The sequence below is a fragment of the Durio zibethinus genome, chromosome 19 (assembly GCF_047325235.1).
Source record: "Durio zibethinus cultivar Kanyao isolate XHJ-2024 chromosome 19, ASM4732523v1, whole genome shotgun sequence".
Taxonomy (NCBI): Eukaryota; Viridiplantae; Streptophyta; class Magnoliopsida; order Malvales; family Malvaceae; genus Durio; species Durio zibethinus.
Window position 1 is genome coordinate 4,166,416 of NC_143180.1, and position 25,640 is coordinate 4,192,055.

General features: G+C 26.1%; 2 pseudogenes; one reads left to right on the forward strand and one right to left on the reverse strand.

Moving 5' to 3' along the window:
• Nucleotides 1-5,466: 5,466 nt before the first annotated feature.
• LOC149513360 (extracellular ribonuclease LE-like) lies at nucleotides 5,467-6,235 on the reverse strand (annotated as a pseudogene).
• A 13,508-nt stretch (nucleotides 6,236-19,743) lies between these two features.
• Nucleotides 19,744-23,894, forward strand: LOC149513361 (DNA-directed RNA polymerase V subunit 7 pseudogene; annotated as a pseudogene).
• The last annotated feature ends 1,746 nt before the right edge of the window (nucleotides 23,895-25,640 follow it).

A 25,640-nucleotide genomic window follows, 5' to 3' on the forward strand; every position in this document is an offset into this window, starting at 1 on the left:
TAGAAGAAAATAGACTTCGAATTGGAAAGGGTCGTATGTGGTGAAACGAGCTTTATCGGGTAGAGCACTGATACTGACTGAGATGGATAGAAATGATTTACCCCACCCTATAAATTCTGATGCTATGAAAAAATACTATGCTTGAAAAAAAAAATGAAATGAAAAAAAATGAAAAGAAAAAAAAAGTGAATGAAAAAGGAGGACTCAAGGCGAAAACCCTAAATGGGCGGTTTGAGTCATAGGGGGTTTATCTAAGTTGAAAACCTAAAAAGGCAGCTTAGATAAGGAGATTACATCATCAAATTTGAAAATCCATTAGGATGGAGACTAGCAAAATTTGGAAGAGCTCTAAGTTGTTGAATGCATTAGATGGTTGGGATTTCAGAAAAATCTTGAAATGTGTTATCATGATTGTCCGATTGTTTATTTTTGGGCTTTGTCTCCCCATACTTATCCATGTAATTCCTTATTGGCTAAAGTTTGCCAACATTTTTTTCTAATAAAAGACATTCTATTTCACCCTTTATGTGCCTCTTCTGTTGACTGTTTCCTAACCATTCTTATTCTTTTCTTCTTAATACTCTACAATGGAAGAAGTGTGCAAATGCATTCTTACTTTTTGAGTTTGAAATAATGATTGATAAATGAATAATGGCATGAAAGATTTTTACATTACATTAAAAAAGTCAAGAGTGATAAAGGTAGAATCGAGATGTTCAGTTCCTAATAAAGACATTGAATTTGGAAAGAAATTTGTTATAGGAAGAATGTGAAAATTGAGTGGAAGAGATGATTGAGAGCTATGCTAGCTCGATCTTAGAAGAGCAACGTAATTTGGTCTTTGAAGAATCAAGGGTTTGGGGCCCAAGAAAAGAGCTTGAGAAACTTGAGTACCACAATTGAATAGGAATCAATTAGCCAATATTCGCATAGCATGCATTAAATTTCACATGCATTACATAGCATACACTACATTCAAGAAAATATAGTGCATAAATTCAAGAAGCAAGGGTATTCCAACATCCCACATAGAGAAGACAGATGTGAAGACATCTTCAAATTTGAGAAAAAGCTTGTCTGGTAAGTTTTTAATCCTTGAAATAGGATATCTCTCAATATCAGGGTTGATTTATAAGACCTTTGGGCATAATCTCCTGAAATTCCCTCAAACACGATTTTCAACTCCTTTGGACATGATTTTCAATGAGCAATTTATTTTTCAAAATTGTGATGCCTCTGTTTAGAGGAGCTTTGTTTATTTTCCAAAGTTATGGAGCCTCTGCTTAGAGGAGCTTTGTTTATTTTTCCAAAGTTATGGAGCCTCTGTTTAGATGAGCAATTTACTTTCAAAAGTTGTTGAGCCTCTGATTAAAGGAGCTTTGTTTATTTTTCAAAGTCGTAGAGCCTCTGATTAGAGGAGCGATTTACTTTCCAAAAGTCATTGAGCCTCTGATTAGAGGAGCCATTTATTTTCCAAAAGTCATTGAGCCTCTGATTAGAGGAGCCGTTTATTTTCAAAATTGTTGAGCCTCTGATTAGAGGAGCTTTGTTTATGTTTTTCAATGTCGTTGAACCTCTATTTAGAGGAGCCTTGATCAAAATTTTAACCAAAAAAAATGTGAAGTTGAGTCTTGAATGGCTGTCTATGTCTTTGCACAATTCTTGTCCCATAAAAAATGTGCAAAGAAGGGCAGCTATAGACACCCAATTTGGTCCAGGCTCAGATTAATTGAGCTTGGTCCAAATTGGTAGGCCTATTTTATTTTTATTTTGTATCTTATTTATTTACTATTTATTAATATATATTTTTTATTATTATTTATCTGTTGATATATATATATATACTTTATTATTATTTATCTATTATTATTATTATTTATCTATTAATATTTTTATCTATTAATATATTATCTTTATTTTATTTTTTTCTTTTCTTTCTTTTTTTTTTCTGCTTACCCGATTAGGATTAGGATTAGGAACAACTGAAATTCTGGAGTGAAATTGGGGCTGGTAGAGTTGGGATTAGATTCAAAGATTGAATCCAAATCCTAAAGGGAATTAGGATTGATCAAAAACTTTTCTGATCAATCCCTATAAATAGGTGCTAGAATAGAATAGAAAACACACTGAAAGAGAGAGAGAGAGAGAGAGAGCGAAAATAGAAAGAAAAAAGGCATTCAAAAAGGTCAGAAGCATTTTCATGATTTTTTTAGAGAATTTTAGGTGAATTTTTTTTGGAGATTTCTGGAAAATTTTTAGATTTGGATTAAATTTTTCGACAAAGTTTAAATTTTTCGGTGACTTTTTTGGCATCGGTTGAATTTTTCGGCCAGCTACCCAGTTTTTCGATAACTATTTGCAGAAATCGACCAACTTTCAGACAAACTTCCAACGAAAAACCCAAATTTCGATAACATTTTCCAAAATCTGATGAGATTCAACCGAAATTCTTCATTTGTTTAGAGAGAGGGAGGAGGAAAGAAAGGGAAGAGAGAGAAAGGGAATGAGCGGTCTACTGAAAAACAGAAGTTAGAGCCTTTTATACTCCTTTGAAACGACGTCGTTTTGCGTTTAAGAAAACCCCAGGATCTGCGCGTTCCCATTCAGATGACCTGACCCATAGCGCATCCAATCCAGCGACCCGTTTCTCTACTTAGGTTCGAGCCGAGCCGAAGTCGAGCCGAGTTGTGTACTCCCGAGCCACGAGTCGAGCCATTTTCTGCCTCAAGTCGAGCCGAGCCGCTAAGCCAAGCCGTTCCAATGTTTTTTTTCTTTTTTTTTCATTTATTTTTTATTTTTATTTATTTATTATTATTATTATTATTTATTAATTAGATTGGAATTATTTAGTACTTTTTATTTTATTTTATTCTTTATTTTTATTTTTATTTTTATTTTTTTAATTTTTTTTCTTTAAATAAAATTCAAAAAAAAAAATTTTTAAGAGAAAGTTGAAAATATCAATTTTTCTTGAAAATAAGTTTTCTAGAAAATATTTGAGGAAAAGTTGAAATTATCAATTTTCCTTGAAAATAAGTTTTCTAAAAAATATTTTTGAAGAAAAGTTGAAAATATCAATTTTCCTTGAAAATAAGTTTCTCTTGAAAATAAGTTTTTTAAAAATATTTTTGAGGAAAAGTTGAAAGTATCAATTTGTCTTGAAAATAAATTTTCAAAAAAAAATATTTTTTAGGAAAAGTTGAAAATATCAATTTTTCTTGAAAATAAGTTTTTTCTAAAAAATATTTTCAAGAAAAAGTTGAAGGTATCAATTTTCTTTAAAAATAATTTTTTAAAAAAGGTTTTTTTTTAGGAAAAGTTGAAAGTATCAATTTTCCTTATACAAAAGCAATGAATTTTTGAAAAGAAAAGGATTTATATCTAAAGCTGAATCATTATTCTTTTTTTTTTATTTGTTTTCCTTTTTGTTTCTTGAATTTTTTTTAATGTTAAATAATTCGACAATGGAGTCTCTGCAAGTGAAACAGTAGTTTCCTTGCATACTCTTGAGGTGAGAGAATTTTTCTTAATTTTCTACTAAAAGTATTAGAGTCAATTGAGAATAATTTTCAATAATTAATTACTTGGTAAATTTTTAAGGCTTATTGGATAACACAAAATTAAGTTGGTACTATCTTTCAATGGGCGTTGTGAGGGTGCTATAACCTTCCTCACACGTAACCGAACTCCTGAACCCTATTCTGGTTAGTAGACCTAAACCTATTCTTTTAAGGACCCTTAAGTTTAGGTGTTCCTTGAAAGGATAAATTCCTTGGGTGACCAATCGCACCTAGATAAAAAAAGATTGGTGGCGACTCCTTCTATCTAATGTCTAGCGATAGATACCCGGATCTAGACATTATGACATGGAAGATCATACTTTCCCTCAAAATCTATAATTCGACGAATCAAATTAAAGCTTCACCATGCTGATACATATTCATCTCATTGAATTGGCCTTTTAATTTCAATAATGAAATGTGATAGTTATGTATCATTTTCAATACTAAAAAATCCATTAAAATTAATTTAATTTTAGTATAAGTGATGTAGAGACCCCAATTTGTCTGGGGGTCTACTAGAATAATTTTGTTAATTAAAAAATAAAAAAATAATAATGAAAATGAAAATGAAAAAAATGAAAAAAGGTGGTTGAATCTAGGTAAAATTGGGTTGAAGAGTTTGAGATGGACTAGAAGAGGTTGAATGAAATTGGGATTTTTATTTGGATTTGGATTCTGTGCCTCTAAAGTCCTATAAATACAGACCCTAACTGAGGTTAAGAGAACACACAAAAAGGGGGAGAAAGAAAGCAAAATAGTAGAAAAAAGTTCGAAAAAGTTTTGGTTTTTTTTTTTTAATTTTGGAAAATTTTTGAAAAATTTTTAGATTCCAATTAATTTTTCCATGAAGTTTGAATTTTCTGATGATTTTTCAGTGACTTCCTAGATTCCTATGAAGATCATAGTTTTCGACATCCATTTTCCAAAAACTAGTGAACTTTCAACCAGATTTTGGCAATAATTTTAGAATCCGATTAAGGATTCAACTAGTGTTCTTGAATCATAGAGAGAGAGAAAAAGGGGAGAAGAGAGAAAGAAAAGAAGGGAGATCTATTGAAAAAAAGTCAAAATCAGGCTTTTATACCACCTCAAAATGATGTCATTTTGGGCATTAAGAAACCTCAAGATCCATGCATTTCTATTTGGACCAACCCGACCCAATCGTGACCTGCTCCGCTAACCCACATTTTAGCCGATCCATTCCAACAAAGCCGAGCTGAGTCGCGTCCCGAACCATGTTTTCAAGTCGTTGTGATTCATTATATCATTTCTTTGACTATTGTGATTCAGTACTTTAGAAACCAAATATATATATATATATATATGTATTTCATAATTGGAGGAGCAATAGGAGCAGAAAAATTATCTTCGCTAAAACCGCTCAACATCAACTCTACAAATTAATTCCATATATGTGTAGCAACTTCCAAAGCTTTTGCCACATGCATGCCCCTAACGCCTCAACTGTTATGCATATATCAGTAGCCATGCATTTTTTTCGTTGGACTTAAACCAAGTACATGTACAACTTATAATTATAGGCGTGAATGCATGGTTACGTATATAATATATAATAGTCTTTTGTAACCAAGTATATATAAAAATTTTAAAATTGTTTTATTTTGCTTGCAAGGGTTTTCCAATTTTTTTTGTTCTTAATTAGCATCAATTAAAATAAAATTTATCTTGTAAAAATAGACAGGCGGTGGTGCTGGTGGAGACCACTTGACATGCTCATACTTGTATGCCAAATTTGATTCTTGCTGTTTGTGTGTAAACCAATCGTTTTAAAGCAGATCAATAAAGATTTTATTGATATAAAATTAAACTTAAAAACATAACCCAGATAATTATAAATTAATCACTGCAATAGAAGTGGAAAATCACACATGTAAAGCAACATTCATTCCACTCGGGCTGGAAATTTGATTGTTGTCCCGCAATTGTCACGAACATTCTCTTTTCCTACACTGCATGATATCACCTTGATTCCTTGTTTGTCGACACAAACTATTATCTCTGACAATAGATAATTGCCATTTGGTTTCTTCACACATCAAAGGAGTGGAGTGACATGTCCAACTTTTCCTCTTACCGCATTGATGATATCACCTCTAGGAGTAAAACCTCCCATTGGAATTGCAGCTTTGATAGCCAAATCAAGGTCTACAGTACTCTTCACCAATTGAATGGCAGTGGAATAATAAGGCTTTGGCGGCTTGGTTTGGCAAGAACCGTGTTGCGTCCACTCATGCACCCAAAACTCTTTATTGCTAGCAAAGTTACCAATGGAAGGCCAGAGTCTGCTCATGTCATTCATTAATTGCGGGGGAAAATAATTAAACTACAAAATGACATTTTGTATGTTAATAAATATAGACAAATAATTAAGGTTAGAATAAAATGAAAATCGAAACAAATGGCATACCAAAGGTCGTGGATCAGCGACAATATTCGGGCACAATGTAGGAGTCAATCCAGAACTATTAGCTGGCCAAAGGCCATGCATCACTAATCTCTGTGGAAGCACTGTCAGACGATAAGGATTACCAGAACAGTACCCATTTGGCCAGGTTTGAAACCAACCAGTGGTGGTCGTAGTTGCTCTGTGCGAGAGCAACAAAGCAAAGAGCCAGGAGGGGAAGGAGGAAGAAAAGCTTGAACGCATTCATTTCTCTTTTGATTTTTGTTTTCTTTTCAAGTTATTTCAAGTTGTGATGACACTTTATCAGGCTAATGTATTTATAGTTCTTTGTTTTAGTGTTGGGGTCGCCAGCACACTGTTTTTTTCATGAAATCGAGGCAGGCAAAGGTTGGGTTGCTTTTGTTTGTAAAATTGTGGCTTAACTTCGATTAATATCTGCCTTTCTTCTTCTTGATTTTCTTTTTTCATTCAATGTCACTGAATTAAGTATCTTTCTTATTAATTTGAAAAGAAAGATCCGCAGACATCTTTTACATTTGGGGAATATTTCATTATCGTTGTATTACTTTCATTTACAAGGAACTGAGTTGGAATGGTTATCTATCTTAATCTAATTAAGTTTTGATAAAATTGATTGTAATAACTTGGTTTTTATTGCTTTTCTGATAGTCAATTAATAAGCTTCACAATCTGTTTTCTGTCAATTTTAAGTTTAGGATTTGTTAGCAGATTTAGATATAAAGAATCAGAGTTGGAATAGCGATGAGCAATGGGATTGGCCTGCATATATGTTAACTGAGATTCTCTGGAAATTACCTGTCAAATCTATCAAGTCTAGAAAAAAAAAATTTTTTTGTCATTGAGGGGCATACTGTTTTAGTCATTAGGCCGAGCAGCTAGAGATAAATCTAACAAAACTTGCTCAATAGAAGTTATAGATTTAATTGTTCAATGTAAAATATATATAATATGATGTACTAAAACTCAAATGATGCAAATATATATATATATGTAATTTTCCTTTTTTCAAGTATCTTAATACTATATTTTTAAATTTAATTAATTATATATATTTGTTGCTTTCTGTTTCAGTGTACTATATTTTAAAGACCAATCTCTTGAAATCCTGAATGGATGGTTTTGAGCTCAAAAGAAATTATATATATATATATAGCTCTTAATACCTTTCTTCTTCGGTGTGTACTCATCACCAGAAGCTGGCTCTGAAGTTTCTCATGATATGAAAGAAAAGGAATGCAGCTGCAAGAGATGTCCTTTCTGGAAAGTTTGAAAACTTTACACACCTAGTGGCAAGTATTCTGGTTTTGCATCCTCATTTTTGCTACCATGCTGTTATATTGTGACGTACATGGATTCTTGATATAATTTAAAACTTTCATCTTTCATTAAATTTTTAGATAAGATCATTTTAAATACAACACGAAATCGATAAAAAGATTTATATAAAAGCGATAAGGTACATAACAAAGTATCGATTATTTTGTAATTTAGAACATTCAACACTGCAATTGGACACTAAAATTTATCCCCCTGCATAGACTAATAGCACCTATGATCAAATTTGTTAATGCTTGTATTCAGAACAATCTACTTTCACCGAAACGTCAGAAAATAGTTTTTCCTTACAAAAATCTGTGCGTACCACCCATCATCCAAGAGATTCTGTAGCCCAAGCACATGAAAAATTTGAGACAAAAAATACATCCTGTTTCAACGGAATAATTGAAGAACCAAATGTAGTTTCAAAAGTAAAGGCTTATAAGTCAGAACGTGCTCTTTTACTAACCATGCATAAACACGTCCTTACAATAATTTGAGAAAATTGAAAATGTTGTATAAATCTAAACAAAGGAAGATGTAGATAGATGGCAAGGAAGGCTAGACCTTAAACCCTTCGGCAATGGAACAAATAACAATATTACAACAATAATTAATATAAATTTCAGTATTCATCTTAATAATTTTTTGTTTTTTAGTTTTAAAATATCAATTATTTTATGTTGTCTTTTTAATCTTAAAATTATTTTTTTAGTTATTTATTTTATATATTTTATAATTTTATTTGTATGATTTTTCATTCTAATCTTAGAAATTTATTAACATAAAACAAAAAAATTAAAGCCACCATTGTACCATTTAAATTATATGATTTTCTATAAGTACTTTGATTGCAAATTTCAATGTCTTTTTATAAAAAAAAAAAAAAAAAGAGCATATTTGAAATGACACTCGATTAAGATGTGATATTTTTATTATTATACAAATATTTTTATTACATAAAAATTAAAATTACTATACAAATATTTGCGTTAATAAATTTTAAAAACTAAAAATGATATAATGATAGCATTCAAATTTGAGAAAAATTTTATTGTTCCTCTTACTTGTTTATTTTAATAAATTTTTATTATTTATTTCTCATATTTTTATGTATTTATAAAAAATAATAATTAATTAAAGTTTTACGTTATTGACTTAATTATTTATATAATAATAATATTTTCTAGCAATTGTTTTTCTCTTCTAATACATTTAAAATTATCATAGTTTTTTCTTATTATGTTAAGAGACTTTTTAAACATTTTACACCAATGATATGGAATTTATGCTTTCTCTCGCATGTTTAAGTTACAAAAACTTTTTATTATTATTTATTAAATTTTTTTATATAGTTATACAAACAGTAATTAATTAAAATTTTATATTATCAACTTAATTATTTACGCTATAATAATATTTTCATATAATTATTTTTATATTCTAATAAGTTTAGAATTGTCATAATTTTTTTTTAATGTGTTATGACACTTCTTACCCATTTTTTGCTAAATGATACGAATTTTATACTTCTCACTTGTTCAAGTTACTTATTTGTTTTTTAAATTTTATCTATTTTTCTTATATATTTACAAAAATAATAATTAATTAAAATTTTATGTTACTTATTTACATCGTAATTATATCTTCTTACAATTATTCTTACATTCCATTATATTTAGAATTGTTATATCTATTTCTTAGTTTGTGTTATGATACTTTTTACTCATTTTATGTCAAATGGTATGAATTTTATGATTCTTCTTACTTGTTTATATTACTTTTTTGTTTTTCAATTTTTAGCTATTGTGCTTATATATTAACAAAACAATAATTAATTAAAATTTTACATTACCTACTTAATTATTTATGTTACAATAATATTTTCTTACAATTGTTCTTACTTTTCAATTACGTTTGGAGTTGGTATAACTTTTTCATAATATGTTACAACACATTTTACCCATTTTATGGCAAATTATATGAATTTTATGTTTTCATCACTTATTTATGTTATCTATTTGTTTTTTAATTATTAGTTATTTTCTTATATATTTATAAAATAATCAATTAAAAGCTTACATTATTTACTTAATTATTTATGTTATAATAATATTTTCTTACAATTGTTGTAACTTTCTATTATGTTTAGAATTGTCATAACTTTTTTCTTATTTTATGTCAAATGGTACAAATTTTATGTTTTTCTTATTTTTTTAGTTACCTATTTGTTTTAATTATTAGTTATTTTTCTTATATATTTTAAAAATAATAATTAATTAAAATTTTGCATTGTCTACTTAAATATTAAATTATAATAATATATTTTTATGATTGCTCTTATCATCCACTAGGTTTAGAATTATCATAATTTTTTCTTAGTGTGTTATGATACTTCTTATCCATTTTATAAATGGTTCTAATTTTACATTTTTTCTCACTTGTTTACATTACCAATTTTTTAAAATTTCTATCATTTTTCTTATATAAATACAATAATAATTAATTAAAATTTTACATTGTCATCATAATTATTTATGTTATAATAATATATTTTTACTATTATTCTTACTTTTATCAAATTTAGAATTGTTATAGCCTTTTTTTAGTGTTTTATGACACTTCTAATCCATTTTATTCCAAATTATATTAATTTTACATTACTTTTCATTTGTTTATTTATCAATTTGTTTTTTAATTTTAGCTCTTTTTCTTTTATATTTACAGGAATAATAAATAATTAAAACTTTACATTATCAACATAATTATTACCTTTGCAATAAATTTTTTTGTGATTATTTTTACTTTTCATTATGTTTACAATTGCCATAACTCTTTCTTAACGTATTACACTACAATTTACCCATTTTATGCTAAATGGTACTAATTTATGTTTGTTCTCACTTGTTTACATTATCAATTTATTTTTTTATTTCTAACTATTTTTCTTAAATATTTATAAAATAATAATTAATTAAAATTTTATGTTACTAATATAATTATTTATGTTACTAATATAATTATTTATGCCATAATAATATATTGTTATGGTTGTTCTTAATTTTCATTACGTTTTAAATTTTCAGAACTTTTTTAATGTATTACGACAATTCATACTCAATGATATTAATTTTACGCTAAATGATATTAATTTTACATTTATTTTCACTTGTTTACGTTTAATTTTTAGCTATTTTCTTATATATTTATCAAAAAATAAATAATTAAAATTTCACATTCGTAACTTAATTATTTATGTTACAATTTTTTTTTTATAATTGTTCTTGCCTTCAATTATGTTTAGAATTGTCATTGTTTTTTCTTAGTATGTTATGAAATATTTTATTCATTTTACATCAAATTATACTAGTTTTATATTTTTTTCATTGTTTTGCATTACTTATTTGTTTTTCAATTTCTAGTTATATTTCTTATATATTTAAAAAATAAAAATTAGTTAGAATTTTAAATTGCCAACATGTATACTTATATTACAATAATATATTCTTACAGTTTTTTTTAACTTTCATTATGTTTAAAATTGTTATAACTTGTTCTGAGTATATTACGATACTTCTTATCTATTTTATGGCAAATAGTACTAATTTTATATTTCTTCTCACTTGTTTAAATTACTATTTTATATTTTAATTTTTTGCTATTTTCCTTATATATATACAAAAATAATAGTTAATTAAAAATTTACATTGCATCATAATTATTTATATTATAATAATATATTTTTATGATTGTTCGTACTTTTCATTATATTTAAAATTGCCATAACTCTATTTTAATGTTTTACAATACTTCTTACTCATTTTATGCCAAATGATACTAATTTATTTTTTTAATATATTTATAGGAATAATAATTAATTAAAATATAAAGTTGTTAACATAATTATTTACTTTATAGTAATATTTTCTTACGGTAGTTTATTTTTCCATTACGTTTAAAATGATCATAACTCTTAATATATTCCTACATTTCTTACCTATTTTAGGCCAAATGATAATAATTTTACATTTGTTTTCACTGTTTACTTTATCAATTTATTTTTTAATTTCTATCTATTTTATTTAAATATATACATAATAATAATTAATTAAAGTTTATGTTATCAATATACTTATTTGTGTTATAATAATATATTATTATGGTTGTTTTCACTTTTCATTATATTTATAATTGTCATATCATTTTTTAGTATATTACAATAATTCATACCCATTTTACGCTATACATGTCTTCTTACTTGTTTATGTTACCAATATGTTTTTTAATTTTTAGCTATTTTTTTATGTGTTTAGAAAATAATTAATTGAAATTTTATGTTGATAACTTAATCATTTAAGTTAAAATAATATATTTTTATAATTGTTCTTACCTTTAATTATGTTTAGAATTGTAATAACTCTTTTTTAATGTGTTATGATACTTTTTTTAGTTTAACACCAAATGATACTCATTTTGTATAGTCTATTTGTTTTTCAATTTTTAGCTATTTTCTTTATATATTTTAAAAAATAATTATTAGTTAAAATTTTATATTGTCAAGATAATTATTTACATTATAACAATTTTTTTTTATTATTCTTACCTTCAATTTTATTTAGAATTACCATAATTCTTTATTAATATGTTACAATACTTTTTACTCATTTTACGCTAACTGACACTAATTTTACATTTTTCACACCTGTTTACATTATCAATTTATTTTTTAATTTATGGCTATTATATATATGTACAAAAATAATAATCAATTAAATTTTTATATTCCCATCATAATTATTTACATTATAATAATATATTTTATGTTTGTAATTACTTTCAATATGTTTAGAATTATCATAATTCTTTCTTAGTATATTATGACACTTCTTATCTATTTTATGCAAAATAACATGATTATTACATTTCTTCTTAGCTATTTACATTATCTATTTTTTTTTATTTATTAGATATTTTCCTTACATATTTATAGAAATAATAATTAACTAAAATTTTATGTTGCTATCTTAATTATTTATATTACAATAGTATTTTTTTATTGCTTTTACATTTCATTAAGTTTAGAATTATCAAAGTTATTTTTTTAGGTGTTATGACACTTCTAACATATTTTATGCAATGATACAAATTTTACAATTCCTCTAATATGCTTACATTAATAAATTTTTTATTCAATTTTTTAAAAATTATAATTTCTTTTATGTTAATTTTTATCCTCGAATGTATTTTTAACTATTTTTTAATATATTTATAAGAAAAATAATTAATTTAAATTTTACATTATTAACTTATTATTTACATTAAAATAATTCCCTTAACATTTTTTTCTTACATTTAATTATATTTAAAATTTTCGTAACTCATTTTTTAGTACATTTCAATACTTCTAACCTCATTTTAAATAAATTGATATAAATTTAATTATTTCTCTCATTTAATTATGTTAATAATTTTTTTTATTTAAAATATAAATTCTTTTAAGTTAATTTTTTCTTTGAAAGAATTTTTATGTTAAAAAATTTTAATTTCTTTATAATTAGTTTTATAATATTGTTTAGCTATTTTTGAAAATACCAATTACATTGAAATTTTTTAAAATGAATATTTTTAATAATAATTTTTTTATTTTAGTGTTTTTTTCACAAACATATAATAAAGGGAAAAATAAAAAACAATTACATAAAGTGAATATTATTTAAATCGTATATAAAATTTTATAAAGTTTGTTTTGCATTCACATTACTGGATAAGCAAATTTCATCTTTCTTTGCTTTAAAATTTATTCAATGATTAAGATTTAATTATATAAATTTAATAATTATTATTTGTCAACTTTATTGTAAAGTTGAAAACTTAACTTGCTATAGAAGATCCCATGTGTATATATATATTTATGTGTATGTATGTATGTATGTATGTATGTATGTATGTATGTAAATATATAAGTATGTATATTATAATTTTTTTGAGCTCAAAACCATCCATTCATGGTTTTAATAGATCAGTCTCGAAAATATAATATATCGAAATAGAAAACAAAAAATATTTATAATTAATTAAATTTTTTAAAAAATTAGTATTAAGGTACTTACCAAAAGCTATGGTTTTGTTAAGATTATTATATAAGATTAGTTTCAACAATTCTATTTTACCTTGAATCCTTAACAGCATTTTTTCTTACTTTATATAATACGAAAAAAGTTGATTATAAAAGACAAAAAAAATGAAAGAAATTAAATTAATATAAATGCTGGAAGCATTTAAATTTAAAATGACGATTACATGTATTTTTTACATAAAAATAAGTATGAATCTGTCATTTTTTTAGTTAAAGAACAGCTTTAATTTTACAAATTTAATTTCAATTGTTAAAACATAATTTTGATTCATGATATAATTACAACCTTAAAATCTTAAATCATAATATATAGTTGAATTTTACATTAAACATTTTAATTGAAGAAATTTATTTTTAATGTGCAAGTTTTACATTTTTTTATTTTTAAATCATAATGGTTGATATTAAAAATATTATTTTTATTTAAATTAATATAAATTAAACTTTGATCTAAAGTAAAAAAAATATACAAAACACACATAGATGTAATTATAATTTTCTTTACCAATCATTGTAATTATGAATGGAATACATTAAATTTCATAATAATTCTCATTAAAAATTATAGTAAAAATATTGAATCAAAAGAAGAAGGATAAGGAAATTAAAATCATTAGACATTTTATATTGGATTTATCGATGCTCATGGGGACTAATCCTGTAAGTATATCACATTAATTAAGATTTTGTCTAGTATTATTGTTGAAAGTAATTTTTGAATTAAAAACTGTTTTTATCCGAACATAATATTAAATAATAAAAATTTTTTGAGTGGAAAGGTTTTTAGGATGAAACTCATTATATTATCTTATATTTTAAATATTATTTTTATTTTATGCATATATTTTAAAATATTTTAATTATTCATAATAATTTTAAACAATAATTTTAATATTTAAAATTTTTAATCACATTTTTATCACACTTTTTAAATACATGTTTTCTAGTCCTAATTTTTTCAACTATAAAAACAATATTAAACTAACCGTAAATCTATAAGTTACTTGAAAATGAGAAATTTATATATATATATATATATATATGTTGCATCATTTGAGTTTTAGTACTGTATGTTAGATATATTCTCCATTGAACAATTAAATCTATAATTTATGTTTAACAAGTTTTTGCCCCACCCATACGAATGATAGATTTGACAGGCAATTTCAAGGGAATCTCAATCAAGATATCTGCAGACCAATTCCCAATATTGCTCATCACTATTCCAATTTTGATTCTCTCAGCTTAATCTGATATCAAATCCCAAACTGAAAATTGACAGAAAACAGATTGTCAAATTCATTAATTGACAATCAGAATAGCAATAAAAATCAAGCGATTACAATCATTTTGATCAAAAGTTAATTAGATTAGGACAGATAACTAATGCAACTCTGTTCCTTACAAATGAAAGTAATACAAGGGTAATTAAATATTCCCAAAAAAGAAAAGATGTCAGTGGATTTTTCTTTTCAAATTGATAAGAAAACTAATTAATTCAGTGAGATTGAAGGAAAAAAGAAAAATTAAGAAGAAGAAAAACAGATATTGATTGAGGTTAAGCCACAATTTTACAAACAAAAACAATGCAACCTTTCTCTGCCATGTTTGGAATTCACGAAAAAGAAAATGATGTGCTTAGTACCCAACAATAAAACCAAAAGACTATAATCGGATTAAATGAAACATTGATATAAGGATCATGTCATTTTTGGACTAATCCAACAAGCATATTGCATCAATTTATCTATTAGATACTTAAAATGGAGAAATCTATAATTTTTTTATATCATTTACTTATTATAATAATTAGATGTTCATTTATTAGTTTTGAATTCAATAAATTTTATTAGGAAAGATACAATACCATTTAAATTTATTTATTTTTATTATTATCAAAATGATATTTTCATTAAACTAGTTTTATTTTTGTGGTGGAACTGAAGAATGGTTAAAAAACTAGTTTTCTTTGATGATCTTATCTCAACGTATGCTTACTGTTATTATTTTGTGTAAGTCAGACATGATATGATTTTACACTTTTTTACTGTTTGACAGCAGTTTTGATCTTAATTTTACTAGCCTAAACTTAATGATTATATAATTTTACTTAGTACAGTAATTGGGTACAAATAATTAAGTGAAGGAAATGTTCCTAGCTTAGGTTTTCAACACTAATATATTGCAATTTGGGCAAAAAAGAAATTAAGATTTATTATAATTAATTATGTTTAGAAATCTGACTATTCCTAAAAGCCTTGCACATTCCTAAAAGAAATTAAAGTTTCATTATGCTGATGCATATTCATTTAATTGAATTGGCCTTTTAATTTTAATAATGAAATGTGATAGTTATATATTATTTTTAATACTAAAAACTCTATTAAAATTATGTTAATTTTAGTATAAGTGGATGAAAATTTTAATTAAATAAAAATTCTTCCATATAATTTATTTTATTATGTGATTGAACATTTCGAGTAAAAATAAAGACTATTTAATAGTAAAAAATAATCTAAATTTGATTTATTATAATTTTATTGTAGTTTTAACTGCGTTAGAATTGTAATAAACTTTTTGCTATGCTATTTTTTTCCATTGAATTAGTTTTATATTTTATGCAAGTAACACAAGTTATAGGCCTTCATATATTTATATATATATATAGAGAGAGAGAGAGAATAAAGTTCTTGAGCACAAAGCTTGACAACCTCAAATCTCCATATAAAGTTAATAAAGATTTTGCCTATATGTATAAATATTGTTTTAAATCACAATGCTAATCTATGTTATGTAATAAGCTATTGACATTCATAAATCGTACGATGCAAGGAACCCTTCTCTTGCAAATATTTTCATAACTCAAAATAAATTATTAACAGTAAATTTACTTAGATAATAATGAAATGGGCGTTTCTCCACCCCATTAAAAAGCATCATTCTAATTAAAATTAAAAAGATAAGCTATATTTGGTTAGTAATGGATAAGTCATTATACCATTTCTTTTGCTATTGTGATTCAGTACTTTACAAACCAAATATATATATGTATATATATATATATATATATTCATAATTGGAGGAGCAATAGGATCAGAAAAATTATCTTGGCAAAAACCACTCAACATTAACTCAACAAATTAATCTCATATCTGTGCAGCAACTTCAAGCTTTTGTTGCATGCATTACTCTACCGCCTCAACTGTTATGCATATATCAGTAGCCATGCATTTTTTTCGTTGGACTTAAACCAAGTACATGTACAACTTATAATTATAGGTGTGAATGCATGATTACGTATATAATATATAATAGCCTTTTGTAACCAAGTATATATAAACAATTTTAAAACTTGTGCAACAGAGCAAAGAACTAGGAGGGGAAGGAGGAAGAAAAGCTTGAAAGCATTCATTTCTTTTTTATTTTTGTTTTCTTTTCAAGTTATTTCAAGTTGTGATGAAACTCTATAAGGCAAATGTATTTATAGTCTTTTGGTTTTAGTGTTGGAATCACAAGCACACTGATTTCTTCGTGAAATCCAGACAAGGCAGATAAAGGTTGGGTTGTTTTTGTTTGTAAAATTATGGCTTAACCTCAATTAATATCTGCTTTTCTTCTTCTTGAATTTTTTTTCATTCAATGTCACTGAATTAAGTATCTCTCTTATTAATTTGGAAAGAAAAAGTCACAGACATCTTTTACATTTTGGGAATATTTCATTACCCTTGTATTGCTTTCATTTACAGGAAACTGAGTTGAAATGGTTATCTGTCTTAATCTAACTAAGTTTTGATAAAATTGATTATAATAACTTGGTTTTTATTGCTTTTCTGATAGTCAATTAATAAGCTTCACAATCTGTTTTCTATCAATTTTAAGTTTGGGATTTGTTAGCAGATTGAGATATAAAGAATCAGAGTTGGAAAGGTGATGAGCAATGGGATTGGCCTGCATAATGATTGGTTAGTACTAAGATCATAAATACTTAATTGGAGAACAAAATTTAGAAAATTTTTTTTAAGTGAGGCTTGTAAAGTTTTTTAAATAAATATGATTGAATTAAATTTTAATAAAAAACTGAAATATTAATAGAGTATTACAAAAAATTTAATAATATGTAAATAAATTATTAAATATATAATTTATAATTAAAATTTTTTAGTACTTGGTAAAATTTTGTTAAATTTTTTATCAAAAATTAATATCTAAAAAATATATTAAAATTTTTTTTAAAATTTTTAAAAAATTATACACTTGATTTATGTATCAAAAACTTTCAATTTATTGATTTTGATTTTGATTTTAATTTTGATTTAATTATTTTTAATATAAAATTTTATAAATTTCACTTAAAAAACGTTTTATAAGTCTTGTTCTTAATAAGAAGGAAATGTTAAGTTGTGTTAAAAGGAATTTGCTTTTACTTTGTTTTATCCTTAATGTGAGCCAATGGTTAGAGGTATTTCTGGGTATGACTTAATTGGGTTTGAGTTAAGCTTATAGTTGATATTAACAATTTATATGTTTGCTTAGATTTGGCTCAATTTGATATTTTGGGTTTAAATTTTTCTAAGCCTGATCCATGATAAAAAAAATAAAATTCAAGTCCATCAATTAAATTCAATTTATGTAATAAAAATACTTTTTTTTTAAATATAAAAATTAAGATAAAATTTACATATATATAATTATAATAATTTAATTATATATATAATTCGAGCCAGATCCAAGCGCTTCAAATTTTGTGTTCAAAGTCCAATTTAAAATTTAAATTCGTCTAAAATTTTTATCCAAATCCTTAAAATCTTTAAAATATGAACAAACTTTTGGACCTAAACTGATAGTCTGGCTTTTAAGTAGGCCTACTAATGATCAAAAGGTGTAAAAATAAAGCTAAGTGAAAGAGTTGTCTTGCATTCCTTTTTTTTTTCTCTCTTACCATTTTTCATCTTTTCTATTGATTTATTTTTTGTCAATTTTTTAATATAAATAATCTCCAATACTTCAGTAAAATTAAAAATATTTTTATTTTTATCAAATATCATTGGTTATGGTATGCTTACTTTTTAATTTGATTTTGATAAAAATTTTGAAAACTAAATAATCTAATTCTCTTACATAAATCAAACGTTAAAACAACCAACGATTTTAAAATTTTTTCTAACCCGAATCATCCAAGATCCCATTCAAATTTTATATATTTAATACTTTTGTCTTTATTGTCCATCAACATATATAAGTATATGATTAAAGAAAACAATAATTTTACATAATCTTTATATATTGAGAAAAATTTTATGCTTTGCACAACTGTCTTACGTATAAAATCTCATATTACATTTTAGCATAAAATCAAGAATCCGATTTTGGTGAGTTAAGAGACATATATATCAAGATTGTACATATGATTTTACTACTATATAAAAAAACACATTATTAATAGCAAAGAAAGAACATTTTAAAGTTTGTCATACCAAAAATGGAAGAAAAGAACATTATTGAAGTTGCCAAAGCAGGGAACATGATTGAAATTGACATGAAAACTATGTATTTTTCCGTAAATGTCAATATCAAATTCGACATCCACACTCAATCTAATCTACTTGAGAACAAAGTCTACCAAATTTAATTTAAGTACCTAAAGTATTGAAATGAAAAAAACCATTCTTTACTTAACTATTAATTGTGCATTAAAAAAATAGTGATTCGTCCAATTTTTAATTATTTTTCAATTACATATTATTTTTAAGATAATTTTAAAATATCACCTATCATAACATTTTCTACTAATTATTATTTTTTTTTGTATTCACTAATTTGTTTTAAATAAAAATTTAAAACAAAAACAAAAAATATATGATACATAACTAATTATAAGTGCTTTCTTTGTAATTTTTCATTCATAATAATTTCTAATTTTCATTGATAATCATTATTAGCGATAGCATTCTTGCATAGCATAGGAGTCAATCCAGAACTATTAGTTGATCAAAGACCACGCATTAGGAGTCAATCTAGAACTATTAGATGATCAAAGACCACGTATTACTAATCTCCATGGAAGCATTGTCTACCCATAAGGATTACCAGAACAATACCCATTTTGCCAGGTTTGAAAAAAAATAAAAAAACTAGTCTTTTATCTCTTTCTTTAAATAATTTGCTATTGTAACTAAGTGATTGTATTTAAAATGATGAATGACAATCTTTTTCTATCCTTCGCATAAAGAAAAATTATTCACTTATTGCCCATTTGAGTCTATTAAATTTCTTGTTCCAAAATGAACACTGGCCAAGAATCATCTTTTACACTAGGAGGCAAAATAAGGATATCTTCAAGAGCCAAACTTCAAGAAAAGAGTTTGATATTAAAAGCATCTAACATGCACCTTGGAGATGAGAGCTTGAGGTAAAAAATGAATGAGGTTTAAGTTAAAATTCCAAAAACTCAAAAAAGTAGTTTGCTAACGCTAAAGTTAAATGTTAAAAAAGAGTAAAAAAAAAGAAAGAAAAACATGTACTTCGAAGATGAGAATTTGGGGCAAAAAGTTAATGAAGTTTCAATTAGAATCCAAAAAAAAAAAAAAATGGAGCAAAGAAAGAAATACATGTATCTTAGATATGAGAATTCGAGGCAAAAATTGAATAAAGTTTCAGTCAAAATCATAAGTAAAGCTTCAAGAAAATAGAATGCTAAAGTTGAAGTTAGATGTTTCAAAAAAAATTAAAAAAAAAAAAGAAGAAAAAAAGCAAAGAAAGGAAGACAAGCTCTTTGAAGATGAAAGCATAGGGTAAAAATTGAATAAAGCATTAATTAGATTGTCAAGTTAAAAGAAGACAGAATTAAAGGAAAAAGAATGCTAAAGCTAAAATTAGATGTTTTTGAAGGAGTAAAGAAAGAAAGACACATGGCTTTTTATCTAAAGAATGCTCCATAAGATCTTTGGCCTAATTACCTTGAATAACATATTTTTGGGCCTATTTAACCATTCTTTTAGAAACTTAAACTTTGGCCTATATTACATATCTTGAAAAATCCATTCTAATTAAATGCAAACACTTGAATTGAAGAGCTATAGCCTAGAAAATTTGTATCTACCCATTAGTATTTGGTAAGATTTTGTCAAGTTCTTCATTGCTAGAAAATATAGCTCTAAGGTAAAAACCTAAAAATGGCAATTTAGAGCTAGAACCATTCTTGAGGCCCCAAAAGAATTTTTGAGTTTCAATGTTCTATCCAAAATAAAAGTCTCAATGCAAAACCTTTTGAAGGATTAGTACCCATTAAAAACTTTATATTTCACTAAAGAGTGAAAATAAAAAAAAACTAGCCTTTTTCTCTTCCCAAATCTTTTTCAAAAAATAATGGTTAGTTTTAACAAATTGAAATATCATGTTTTTAATAAAAGAAAAGCATTTTAGAAAAATGATCTTTTTTGTGAGACCAAGAGTAATCCTTGCAATCATTATCGAACCTTTCTTGAGATATGTCTACCAATAAAAAAATTGAATTGTCAATTACTCTCATCCCTAAGCATTCCAAATAGTAATCACCAATTTTCAAGAGATTCAAAAGTCATTAGTTTTCAACTTTTCTCATTAATTATGAAGATACTTTATGTAGGGTAATTTTGTGATCTCTTTTAAAAAGTTCAGAGATTATTTGAGTATTTTGTATAGAATACTAAGATCATCGTTGGTGAAGAGTAAACATTAAAAATTTAAACAAAGATCATTTGAAAGAAAAAAACAAAATGGGTATTTACATTTGCATTACTTGCAAAAGACATTTGACCTACATGCTGAAAAAAAAATTGCATTTGCATCAACTACATGTGCATCATCAGAAAGACATTTGATCTATATGTTACAAAAACAAAAAGAGTCCTCACATTCGCATCACATGGGTTCAAATTTGTATAATGAGAAAGACATTTGATCTACATGCTACAAAAAAAAAAAAAAAAAAAAAAAGATATTCGCATTTGTGTCACTTACATTGGCACTAACATTTACATCATGAGAAAGACATTTGACCTGCATGCTGTAAAAACAAAAAAAGACATTCGTATTTACATCATTTGCATCATAACCAAGGCATATACATTATAATAAAGACATTTGATCTACATGCTACAAAAATAAAAAAAAAAACATTCACATTTACATCACTTGCATTCGCACTTGGATGTGCATCATGAGAAAGATATTTTCATTCATATTTACATCATGAAAAGGACATTTACATTTGCATCACTTACATGTGCATTATGAAAAAGACATTTGATCTATATGCTGTAAAAACAAAAAAAACATTTGCATTTGCATCATTACATCTATATCATAGAAAAAGTATTTGTAGGGGCATTTACATGTAAAGAACATTGACATTTGCTTTATGAAAAAAGTCACCTGTATTTGCATCAAGCATTCTCATTCTTGAATTTGTATAGACATTTGCATTTACATCATTTTATGAAAATAGACACTTGTATCATGAGTGTGTTTGTCAATTTTGTAAATATTAGAAAGAAAAGAAAAAAAAAAAGAAAACAACCAAAAAAGGGGGGCAAAAAGAGAAAAAGAAGTCTATCATGAAAAAATGAGAAAAAAAATAGTTTGACAAAAAATCAAAATGTCATAAAAGTTTGAAGAATGGAATAAAAAATGATCTGCAAAAAGTGGAGGGGTTGTTGAAAAATGAATAAGAAAGATGAGATATGATATAAGATAAGACTTAAGCTCAATCTAACTGACCGTCCAAATCAAACTTTAAGCCTAGAGTAGCTGGCACTTTAAGCCCAAGTTAGCTCTAAGCCTAAATTAGCTAGCACCCAAGTACCTGAAATTGACTAACGAAGGACTATCGAAGGAGAGGCAAAAGGCACTTTTGCACGTTCTATCTGATCCAGTTTTCTTTTGACTATCACAGGCAGCTGGCAAAGCCGTCTTTGAACGTCACGTGTTTCAAGTTGGAATGATAAGAAGAGCTTGACCGATCCATTCTGAAGGGAAGAAGCACATTGGGTTAATTAATTAAAATTAAAACTTTTCTTTTCTTTGTCACCTCCCTCTGCATTTACAGCCTCCTTCTTTTGATTTTCTAATTCTTTTTACTTGATTTTAATTCTCTTATCTTTGTTTCACCAGATTCTGCTTTGCTATTTTTGGATTTATAGAAAGATCAATGGCACATCCCATATCTTTATTAATATTTATTTTTAAAGGCTTGAAATTTTAAATTTTATTCATTAATGAGGTGTCTTTTTATTATTCACTGATAGTGTATAGAAATGATACGCTGTCAGTGCATGAAATATTAATCCTTAAATTTTTTTATAAAAAAAAAAGTTTGAATTGCTAATTTTAAAATAAAGCATATGAATACATACATACACATATACATTGGGAACTTAGGTGCTAATTTTAATATAAATGATTATTTATTAATATATATAATTCCCATATAGTCATTCAATTAAAATTACAATAGAAAAATACTGTAATGTATTTAAACTTATAAAGAAATTAAAATGTTCACAAAATTATTTTAAAAGAAATAATTTGCTTTCAAAATCATCGGTTCAAGTAAAAAGCCATATTTCCTTTTATTCTAAATTTATCGTTTTGTCAATGATTCTAATGCTTTACTCTGTAGTTGTCAATCTGGTAAATTTTCAATTTGTTAAAAACTAATCTTTTTCAGTCTTTTCTGTTTGGATTGTTGAAATTTGGCTTTAACATACTTGATATTGGGATAGGACTAAATCAGTTTTTCAATTCTTCAAGATTGATATATTGTTTCTTCTTACTCTAAGGTCATTGGTTTCATTGTGAATTACCTTCTTCTTCTTCTTCTTTATTTATTTATTTGTACATTTCCCTTTTGATTGCAGTTGCAAAATTTTTCTCAAGTTGCAATTGCCATGGAATGTCATAATCCCTGTTGACAGCTTGGATGCCAAGGCTTGATGCTCCAAAAGGCTATAGTGGTCCGCCTTTTGGACGAATTTGCTTGCAAGAAGGCCACCAAGGATCTTGGATATTTCATGGCTGTAACAACTATGGAGAGCAATGGGGAGGGCAGAGTTAGACAGAACACAGGGGATGTGCTTTTCCCTGTTGTCTTCATGGAATCACATTCAGGATGTTCAGAGAAGAGATTTTGGAAGGAGTTGTACACAAGGCGCTAAAACATGGAGTTTTCTTGAAGTGTGGACGAATTCCAAACATCTATCTGTCTCACGTAAAAATGCCCGACTATCATTATGTGCCTGGAGAGAACGCTATCTTCATGAATGACAAGTACTCGAAGATTGAGAAGGATGTTGTCATACGATTTATTGTGATCGGAACAAAGTGGATGGAAGCAGAGAGCGAATTTCAGGCATTGGTAAGTTTGGAAGGTGACTACTTAGGACCAGTTTCCTGAATATAACTTTTGTTTCATCTTTGTATGATTCGGATGTACTTGTTACTGCTTTCTTAGGAAGAAGTTGACAGTAAGAGTGTTGGATGTTGAACTATTCTAGCTGTTGTAAATTCGATTGGACAAAGATGTTGAATTCTAGAGCTTACTTATGATGTTAGCATCGTATAACTTGGTTCAGTTAAGTCGGTTTTTGGTTTTTTAAGTTTTTTAAAACAGAATTGAATCGACTAACTGAACAATTGCTCACCCCTAGTCAAGTCTAGCTTTCCATTTCAGAAGGGTTTTTGTTTCAATGGATGGAGCAGTAGCTAAAGAAGTAGTTTGAAAGGATACCAATTACTAAGGCAATGACTAGTGTAGATTGAAGCAATGCAAGGATGAGAAAGAAGAAAAGTCGGGATACCATTATTAGATTGATCGATAAAGCTTTGTTGCATAAAATTACCTTTGGCTTGCACACACAGTGTCGTAACGGTTTTGTGTCCGCCCGACGAATTTGAAAACGAAATAAAAAATAACGGAGTCGCCACCAATCTTTTTTGACTAGGTGTGATTGGCCACCTATTAAAACATATCATTTTAATAAAATTTTAAAATTAATTAAAATTTATTAAAAAAGATAATTTTACGGTCTGCGAAACAGTCTGGGTTCGGGAGTCGGTTACGTGTGGGGAAGGATTAGCACCCTCACAGCGCCCGTTAAAAATGGTACCAATTAACTACATGTTATCCTTTGATTTTGATGAAAATAGTCCAATTTTCAGTGTTCGAAAAAATAATTTCCTTGATTTTTTATTTATTAAAAAAATTATTCTCGAGAAAAATAAATTAAAACCTTTTTATTGAAATAATTCTTAAAATGTTTCAGTACGTTGGTAACATTAGAAGAACTTTTTCTCATCTAGAGATTTCTTAAGCATCGCTTCTCGGAATACCTTAGAATTTCATCATCGGAGGCTCAAATTTATTTTTCGTAAGAAAATACCATGCATGCAATGCTAAATGTTACCATGTTTATGCACACATTTTATTCTCCTTTATTAAAAATTTTATTAATTGTTTTATTAATTTTTTTAATTTTAATTAAAATTTTGAAGAAAAAAGAATTTAATTATATTGAAGATTTTCTATAAATATTCCAATACGGTGGTAATATTTTATAAAAAATATTCTCACCTAAAGATTTCTTAAAGCATCTCTACTCGGAATACTTTTAGAATCCCATCATTGGATTAAATTTCTTTTCTTCCTATTTTTATTACTTATTTTAATTTATTAATCAATTTTTATTTATTACTCTTAAAAAAAAATTTATTATATTAAAAATTTTTTATAAATACTCCAATACACTGGTAGTATTTAAAAAAAATCTTCTCACTTAGAGATTTTGTAGGCATCACTACTCGGAATACCTTTGAATCTCATCGTCGGATAAAATTTTCCTTTTCTTTCATTTTTTATTAATTTAGTATTATTATTGAATTTATTTTTGTATTGTTATTTTTAAAGTTTATTCTAAAAATTAACATAATTATATAAAAAATATTTAACCACAATTTCATCAATTAGTCTAATAAATATATATATTTTAATATGCATAAATATTAATAAAATAATATATAAAAAAATTCAAAAAAAAAACCCGAATCGGCCCGGTCAACGGTCCGGTTCGGCGGTTCGGTTCAGTCTGAGCGGTTCAGCGGTTCGGTATCGATTTAGTTCGGTTTAGGCGGTTCGGTCCCGGTC